Genomic DNA, 10,091 nt, shown 5'->3' with positions numbered 1-10,091 from the left:
GTTGTTTACTCAGGCTGCTTCTTGGGGGCTGCTTCAGGAACCACACAGGCTGCAAACACAAACGTGCAGCAATGACTTCTCATAACGAATTAATTGGGTGCTTTAGAATAAATGATTATTTCACTTCTCTCTCCAAAGCTGGCAGGCCAGAGAGAGGAGCAGAAAATGAAAGATAGCTCAGTGATTTCTGTCTCTCATCGTTGGGCCCTTTCTCAGAGTTAAAGCCTGGGGCTGCAGGTTCTGTCCCAGCAGTGGGGACCCTTCTGTCACCTGCTGGCAGTGGCTGCACTCAGGCTGAGGGGCAGGAGGGTGCCCAAAGCTGAGCCTGGCTGGGTGATCACGGATCAGTTTGTGCTGGGGGAGAGCAAGCTCTGAACTCCATCCCAGGGTAAGCACAGAGCAGTTTGTGCTGAGGGAAATGTTCACATTCTGAGCTCCATCCCAGGCTGATCACAGATCAGTTTGTGCTGATGGAGATGTTCACACTCTAAATTCCATCCCAGGCTGATCATGGATCATTTTGTGCCCACCCTCTGAGCTCTATGCCAGGTTGATCAAGGGTCATTTTGTGCTGATGGAGATGATCACACTCTGAGCTGTATCCTAGGGTGATCACAGATCATTTTATGCCCACCCTCTGAGCTCCATCCCAGGCTGATCATGGATCATTTTGTGCCCACCCTCTGAGTTCTATCCCAGGTTGATCAAGGGTCATTTTGTGCTGATGGAGATGTTCACACTCCAAATTCCATCCCAGGGTGAGCACAGATCAGTTTGTGCTATTGGAGATCACACTCTAAATTCCATCCCAGGGTGATCATGGATCGTTTTCCTGGGGGAGATCACACTCTGAGCTCCATCCCAGGGTGAACATGGATCATTTTGTGCTGATGGAGATGTTTACACTCCAAATTCCATCCCAGGGTGAGCACAGAGCAGTTTGTGCTATTGGAGATCACACTCTGAGCTCCATCCCAGGGTGAGCATAGATCATTTTGTGCTGATGGAAATCACACTCTAAATTCCATCCCAGGATGATCATGGATCATTTTGTGCCCACACTCTGAGCTCCATCCCAGGTTGATCAAGGGTCAGTTTGTGCTGATGGAGATCACACTCTAAATTCCATCCCAGGGTGATCACAGATCATTTTGTACTATTGGAGATCGCACTCTGAGCTCCATCCCAGGGTGAGATAGATCATTTTGTGCTGATGGAGATCACACTCTGAATTCCATCCCAGGATGATCATGGATCATTTTGTGCCCACCCTCTGAGCTCCATCCCAGGGTGATCAAGGGTCATTTTGTGCTGATGGAGATGATCACACTCTGAGCTCCATCCCAGGGTGATGCCTTGCACAGTCCTGCCCCTCTCTGCCTCCCTGGCAGCTGCTCTGCATCCTGCACTTGGCTGCAGTTCAGGGGCAGAATTCCTCACTGTTTGTCATTGTAAAACACTCTGGGATGAAGGTACCACACAAACCTGAGCTTGTGATGAGGCTTTAGGCTGTGCTGGGATAAGGAAGAAGATTTAAATGGGATTTTTCTCCCAGTAAGTCTTATTTAATATGGAGGGGTGCAGGGAGGAAAGTGGTTGCTATCAATAACAGGGATCACACAGCTTCTGTGAGTCAAAAATCAAATCCAAGTTGGGGATCATCACTGCCTTTTGGAATTCCAAAGTGTTTCCATCCAAACAAGTCTGTGACCCTGGACCTACAAGTCTGTGTTGCACAAGATGTTAAAAACTGCAGGGCTGAGCTCTGGGGTGGCCCAGGAGAGGCAGCCCTTGGGCAGGAGGGACAGCTCTGTGCCAGGACACTGCAGAATCTGCCTTGGAGTCTAAAATTTGGGACCTTTTGCCTGGTGTTCAGTCCCTCCTAAACCCTCATCTGATTAGAGATTTAATTGCTCTGTGCCTTGATGAGCAGAAGGAAAGGCCTTAGGATGCAGTTCTTGTTTTTCAGCCTTGTGATTCAGGCTGATCACATCCAATTTCCATGGGAAATCCTCATGGGCAAAGGAACACCTGCCCAGCTCCTCCTGGATCAGGGATCTCTCATGGATTCCTGCTGGAATATCCATCCTGGGTATCTCCCTTGTCTGTCCTGGTGGATTTTACACCAGAGGATCCACAGCACCAGCACCTCTGATGGGTCAAAAACCAGAGACTTAACAAAGCAGAGCCTGAGCTCTTGTTTCAAACACAGCTTTGGGTGGGGGGAAGGACCTGGGAGTGTTTCTAGAAATACTGATCTGGTTTTGTGCCCCTTTGGGGTTCCATCTGTCTGTAACCATGGTGATCCTTGGAAACTCAACCCCAAACTTTGGGGCTGGGTGAAGGAGCTGCTGTGGCTTTAACACCAACTGCTCACTCAGTTCTTTTTTTTAAATTTTATTTTTAATTTCAGACAGAAAGGAGCAGCCCTGGGCATGATTGATTGCCTTGGTGACATTCATGACAGCTGGGGCAATAGGGGGTGTTTGTGCTTTGTGTGTAATACCTACAGCTCCTTTATTGGCAACAAGAAAGGACTGAACTCCTCCAAGAGCCGCCTCATTCTTAATTTTCAGCTGATGAGGTGAGCTGCTTTAATTACACAGGCCTGCTTGAGAGGGTTCATGGCAGAACTTCCAGTTCGGTGTGTGCAGATGGGGAGCAAAAACAGAATTATGGGCTTGATGGGGAGGAAGGAATTCATCCTCTGCTTCCCTGGGGAGAGGAGCTCTGGCCCTGCTGACTCAGAAGGGTGAAGGTTACAAAGCGCTGAAGTGCCAACAGGCACAATTACGTATTATAATTATTTATTATATATAATGCATTATGGAATTGGGCGGGGCCGCAATGCATTATGGGTAGGCGGGGCCGCAATGCATTATGGGTAGGGGCCCGCCGCAATGCATTATGGGTAGGCGGGGCCGCAATGCATTATGGGTAGGGGCCCGCCGCAATGCATTATGGGTAGGCGGGGCCGCAATGCATTATGGGTAGGGGCCCGCCGCAATGCATTATGGGTAGACGGGGCCGCAATGCATTATGGGTAGGGGCCCGCCGCAATGCATTATGGGTAGGCGGGGCCGCAATGCATTATGGGTAGGGGCCCGCCGCAATGCATTATGGGTAGGCGGGGCCGCAATGCATTATGGGTAGGGGCCCGCCGCAATGCATTATGGGTAGGCGGGGCCGCAATGCATTATGGGTAGGGGCCCGCCGCAATGCATTGTGGGATTGGGATTATGGTTTTTGGGGGGGAGGTGGTTGAATTTTCGGAGGGCTCTGGGGGCGTCCCCACCCAAATTCTGTGCAGTTTTGTGCAGGAGGGACGTTTCCGAGGGGCCACCGCACGCCAGTAATTATCGCTAATGAGTCCACGTTAATCAGCGGCGCTGCCCCGCCCCTCAGTCCTTCCCCCACGGCGCCGACGTCAAAGGCTCCGCCTCTTCTTCTTCTTCCCCCCCCCCGCCCCCACCCGCTCGTCCTCCTTGTCCGGTCCCAGTGAGACCCTCCTAGGGCAGCCCCAAAACCGCTGCGTTTTACCCCAAAACTGCCCGCCCGGCCGAGAGGGGCTCCGTGTGGGCAGGGGTCCCGTTTTTGGAAGGTCCGGTTTTTGGGGAGAAGTCCCCATTTTTGGGGAGGGGTCCCGGCCATGTCCGAGCCCCTCGGGCACTTCACGCACCCCCTGGTGCGGGCGCTGCCCCCCCGGGGGGGAACCGGGAGGGGGCTTGGGGGGTGGGATCAGCGGGGTCCTGGAGCTGCTTTGGGACCCCGAGGATGGGGAGGGGGGTTGGAATTTGGGGGACGTTATTTTGCGGGTCCCGTGTGCTGCGGGGGGGCGTTCTGACATCCCTGAGCCCCCCCCCCCCCACATTTCAGGGGTGGTTGGGGTGCACTGGGGGGCTTGTGGGGTCTCTGTGGATCCGGGGGGGGCTCTGTGGGTTTGGGGGGGCTCTGACCCGATGTCCTCCCCCCGTGACCTCCCCATTTTCCCCCCAGCTCGGGGGGCTCTGGAGGATCTCTGTGTGTTCAGGTGTCTCTGTGTGTGTTCTGGGGGGTCGTGCCCGCTGTCCCCCTCCGTGACCCCCCCCATGTCCCCCCCCGACCCCCCCTGTCACCCCCTGAGCTCGGGGGGCTCCGGGAGGTGCTGGAGCAGCTCCAGCTCCGGGCGCTGTCGGTGTCGGACGAGAAGGCGGCGCTGGACCAGCGGACGTTCTGTTCACCGGCGATTCTGGGACCCCCAGGAACCCCCCCTGACCCTCCAGGGGGTCCCAAACCCCCCCTGCCCTCCCCAGGCTGGGAATTTTTTGTGGGAATCTCGCCCTGGACCAACCTGCGAGGGGCTGACGCCTTCAGGGTGAGACCCCCGGGGGGTTTGGGGGGGCTCAGATCCCCTGAGGGGGGTTGGGGGGCTCTGGGTGGGGTTTGGAGGGAATTTCGGAGGGAATTTGGGGGTTCAGACCTGCAGAGGGTTTGGGGGGATCTTGGGGGAAATTCAGGGGGCTTTGGAGAATTTTGGGGGGGCTTCGGGGGCGGTTTGGGGGGGCTCTGGGTGATTCAGACCCCTAATTTTGGGGTTCAAAGCTCTGGGGGGTTTGGGGGAAATTTGGGGGGATCTTGGGGGAATTTTGGGGAATTTAAGAGGGTTTTAGAGGACTTTGAGGGAGCTCTGGGTGGTTCAGACCTCCAAGAAATTTTGGGGTTCAGAGCCCTAGGGGGTTTGGGGGAATTTGGGGGGGGCTTTGGGGGAAAAATTTGGGGCACTTTGGGAGGAATTTGGGGGCACTTTGGGAGGGTGTTGGGGGAAAAATTTGGGGCACTTTGTGGGGAAATTTGGGGGGGCTTTGGGGAAAACACACTGAGACCCCCGAATTCCCCCCAAAATCCCACTGAGACCCCCAGGGGGCCCCCAAAATTCGGTGAGGCCCTCCAAAAACCCCCCTGAGACCCCCAAAATCCCACTGAGACCCCCAAAGGGCCCCCAAAAACTTAATGAGACCCCCAAGCAGGCCCTGAAATTCGGTGAGAGCCCAAAAACCTCTGAGACCCCAGAAAGGCCCTAAAAACTCACTGAGACCCGAAGCAGCCCCCAAAAAACCTGGTGAGACCCCAAAAATCCAGGTGAGACCCCCCCCAAAAATCTGCTGAGACCCCTAAAACTCCACTGGGATACCCAAAAACACACTGAGACCCCCGAGCAGCCCCCAAAAACTCAATGAGACCCACAAAACCCACTGGGATCCCCAAAATCCCGGTGGGACCCCTGAACAGCCCCCAAAAAACCCAGTGAGACCCCTAAAAAACCAGGTGGGACCCCCAAAAAACACCCAAATTCCCCCCAAAATCCCACTGAGACCCCCAAGGGACCCCCAAAATTCGGTGAGGCCCTCCAAAAACCCCCCTGAGACCCCCGAACGGCCCCCAAAAACTCACTGAAACCCTCTGAGACCCCCCAAACCCCCCTGAGCCCCCCACCCCGCTCCATGTGCGGGTATTCCCAGGGTCCATGGCGCTGATGTCCATCAGTTTGATGTTCAGGTACTGGGGAGAGAGCAAGGGAGGGGTCAGAGGGGTCTGAAAACCCCCTGGGACCCCCCCGGGACCCCCCACTCACCTGATCCACCGAGTGCAGCGTCCCTGGGGAGAGACAATGGGGAATTTGAGGAGGGGTCTCAGAGGGGACTCACAGAGACCCCTCCTGCCCAGCAATCACCACACAGAGATCCCGACCAATCCCTGGCACTCCCAAAATCCCCCCTGACAATTCCAGACCCAGAGACTCATTCCCATCCCCACTGTGGGTTGAACCCCTGCACTTACCTGTCAGAGATCAAGGTATTGAATCCAGGTCAGGTGAGAAGAGCTGTTCCACTCTCTGGGAAACTCCTGCCATCACTGGGCTGTTGTCTCTCAGTCAGCTACAATAAAGAAAACCAGGCATCAGTGCATTCTCTCAGTAGCACACAAGCCAAACCCTGATAATTTCCCTGCTCACCATCTCCCAAGAATGCCCGGAGCCTCAGGTCACATCAGCTGCACTCTGTCCTAGCAGGGTAGGCCTGGCTTAAGGAGAGACTAGGTGATGTGGCACAGCTGAAACTTGGCTGGATCTACACTTGTTCTCCCAAACTCCCGGATCATCCCCTTCCCCCCCGACCCCCACAGACACGGGGGACACAGAGCGAGCCCCACCCGGCCACCTCCTTTGTCCATGGGCCATTCCCTTTGCCCCTGGGCCATTCCCCTTGCCCATGGACCATCACCTTTGTCCCTGGGGAATTCCCCTTGTCCCTGGGCCATTCCTCTCGTCCATGGACCATTCCCCTTGCCCATGGCCCATCACCTTTGTCCCTGGACCATTCCCTTTGTCCTTGGCCCATTCCCCTTACCCATGGCCCATTCCCTTTGTCCCTGGGCCATTCCCTTTTATTATGGCCCATTACCTTTGCCCATGGCCCATTCCCTTTGTCCCTGGGCCATTCCCTTTGTCCATGGGCCATCACCTTTGCCCATGGCCCATTCCCCTTGCCCATGGCCCATTCCCTTTGTCCTTGGCCCATTCCCCTTGCCCATGGCCCATTAGGAGCTGGGTGCGGCCCGAGGAGCTTTCTTTACCATGATAATGGGAAGAAACGCGACAGCAAAAAAGAGTAGGGGGGAACAAAGCCCCCCAACCCCCCAAAGCAGGGCAGCACCAGAAAACAACGTGGGAAAGGCAAAATGAGCGTGTTTTCTGCCAGAAAATGAGTAATGATATTAATCAGAACTTCTGGAGAAATTTAGGAGCATCACTTTCATGTGATAAATACAGGCCATGCCCGTCCTTCCAGCCCAGGTGAAAACAGGAAGGAAAAGTACAGCAAAAGCAGAGTCCCTTTATTTGGATGTATTTCCTAAAGGCTCTGTACTGTTCCCTGCCCAGCTCAGGAGCTGAACTGCTCTCGCAGGACACAGTGTCTGAAGGAACGCTGCAGCTGTGATATTAAAGCCACCAAAAACAATTGCTAAATAGAAACAGATCCATACCTGGTTCGATGCCCCCATCTCTGCCTCGTGCTCCAGGGAGGAATGTGCACACAGCTCCCGAGACCTGGGCTAAGACGCTGTCCCTACCAAGCAGAAGACAAGGGGTTAACAAAGCTTTGGACACATTCTGGCCTCAGAATAGTTAGACAAAACATCCATCAACGTGGATCTTTAATAAGGACAGCTTGCACCTAGGCTTGCAATGGACTTATAGGCAGAGTAGTTATAAAAGCATCCCCAGATTCATCAACTGAAAATCAGATTTTCTGACAATTAAAATCAGCTTTAAGCAAAAGAATTGAGTTATATCCATAACTGTAAACGAGCAAAGATGGAACGTCTTTTATCCTACAGGCACTTTAGAGATGAGAGTTTCTAACACAGTAGCTAAGCATTATCACAAACACCGTGTAGCTTCAGGAGAACTGAAACAGACACAGCCGGACACATGCACACCCAGAAACTCTCAGACACACTCATGCACACTCAGAAACAGACACACATGGACAGAATAAATACAATAAGTGATCTACTACTCATCCTATATATAATAGGTGATATAAAACATGCCCCCCTGTGTAAGAAGTGAAATATCACATGTCCCCCATGGAAAAAGTCATAAATCACATGCCCCTCATATAATAAATGAAATAATTAACATCAATAAGAATCTAAAGTACTAGAAAATAAAAAAAACACTACCACGGGGAAAAAAACAAGACCAAAAAACAAACCAAAACCCTACTTTAAAAATCCACCCTATAAGTATCCATGTTCCCTAAAATAAAACTAATAAAATATACCAAAACAGCTAATCAATCAATCAAACTACAAAAATAAAAATAGCACAAATAAATCTAACTTAACAACACAAAACTAAAATTACTCCTAACTCAATGAACTCGTTAAGCCTCAAACCATCAAAACAGAAATACCACTGATAAATAAACACAAAATCAAGATAAATTTAACCATAAAGAGTATCTCCCAAATTATCCATAACTATAAAACATGTATTACAAACAAACCTAATAAATAAAACCCCTATGATATAATAATAAACCAACATAAACATACAATAACACCCCATATATAATGTTCCAATTATATTATTAAAAAAGCCTAATAAATTAGCTATGACATGACCTCAAACCCACCAAAACAACCGCTACATACTCACAATAATAAAAGTCGTCACAAAATAATTAAAAACCCATCCTCTGCCTTATGCTACAGCCCATAACACCATCGTAAACCTTAGAAACATATCCTTTAAAAACAACACCCCACCAAAAAAAAACCAACAGTAAAACACAATTCAAAGAAAACCTTTTCAATACCAAAACTAAGACCTTATCATACACCACGTATAAACAAAACAAAACTATACATTATATTATGGAAAACCATCTTAAAAGCACTACATTAAAAAAAAACCTTTCAAATATTAAAAACTGCACCTAACAAAAGCCGTCTAATGAATTCACAGCCAAAACTCCACCAGCAGAGCCGGTCCTACCCAAAATCCCCATCACACATATCAAAAGTCTGTTTTAAAAACCTACTTCAATTCATCCTACCTCAAATACAAATCAACCTTCATTCAAACCCAAAATTGCACACAGTCAATAACACCGAAAAAAAAACCAACACACTATATACCACCAAAAAATAAAACACTGAATTAAAACCAAATATAAATACCACTATTTATTAAAGACAACAGTCGCCATCTATACTTTACTGCAACTAAAACTAAATGTATATATACAATTAAAATGCATTACTTTCGACTTATACCTGATTATATAAAATAATAAAGTGTACTAGAAGGATATTATAATATAATATCATCTATCATCCTCCAATAAACTCTCTCTCAACTATATAGGCTAACACACACACACACACACAAAAAAAACCTTAAAAAATAAATCTAGCTTTTACTTCTCATTCATTAGCTGTTATAGATAATAACCAAATCAAGCCGAATTAAATAAATTTCCTTTACTGCCCCCCACCCCGCTCTGGAATTGGAGGACACAGGGGACCCGCAGCTGTCCCCCCCTCTTCTCCAAATCTCTATGCAATAATGGATTAATTTTTATTTAAACTTATTTCTCTTACCGGGACTCCCCTCCCCGTGTTTTATCATTTAACCCAGCGGGCTGTCCCTTGGTATTTCGGACAACTTACCTTTTTTTTAAAATCTTTTTCGGTTTTTCCAGGGTTTTGCTGGGGTTTGTTCGTTTTCTGTCTTACGCTGATCTGACCTCTCTGGCATCAGAGCACCCTGTGTTCTTACTGAATCCCGGGGAGTTTTTATACAGATTTTCCTGGCCTGAGGGGAGAGTTCCCTTTGTTTCTGCTGAGGGTTCTCATATTCAAATAAACCTTTTTTTGGTGGTACCCGGGACAAAAGTCCTTCTTGCGTGTGATGGGGGCTGTGTGTGCTCCCCATTCATGTGTGATTTCCTTGGGAATTCTGTTTTATCACTTACGGGAACCGGTGATGGGCTCTGATATTTGGTACTTGACAGTTCTTTATCGATGATTTTTCCCGTCTGGTTGTCTCAGGATCGTTGAGCCAGGTTTGTTGAGATGCTAATCAAGGCCTTTATGGCTTCGGGTGTGGGTGGCAGTTCTCTTACTTTATTTATTTTATACAACTTTCTTATATATAAACACGAATTATAACAACATATATCACAATGCCTCCTCTTCTATATAACCAAATTAATTTGTGTTCCCTTTTAAATTTTCTTCAGATTTATCACTGCTATTCCATCCCTTCATTGACTCTTCTCGATAATTTATGTAAGGGAGATTATTTTTTCCTATTTGTTCTTAAAATTTTGTCAGTGCCTTTACTGCACTGATATTTACTTTTCCTTCTCCCGATTTCAGTAATTTGGATGCTTTACTGTTCACTCTTCCAGATGTGGGCATAGCAGCACCACTGAGTGTATTAATTTGATTAAACAAGGTATGAATCATGGTAGGAAGATGATTTCAGCTACTGAGCACAGGATAAAGAATACAATTTTTTTCCCCCAAGCTCCCAAGAA

Source organism: Catharus ustulatus, chromosome 25 (genome assembly GCF_009819885.2).
Source record: "Catharus ustulatus isolate bCatUst1 chromosome 25, bCatUst1.pri.v2, whole genome shotgun sequence".
In the NCBI taxonomy this organism is placed as follows: Eukaryota; Metazoa; Chordata; class Aves; order Passeriformes; family Turdidae; genus Catharus; species Catharus ustulatus.
Note: the sequence above shows the minus strand (reverse complement) of the source record.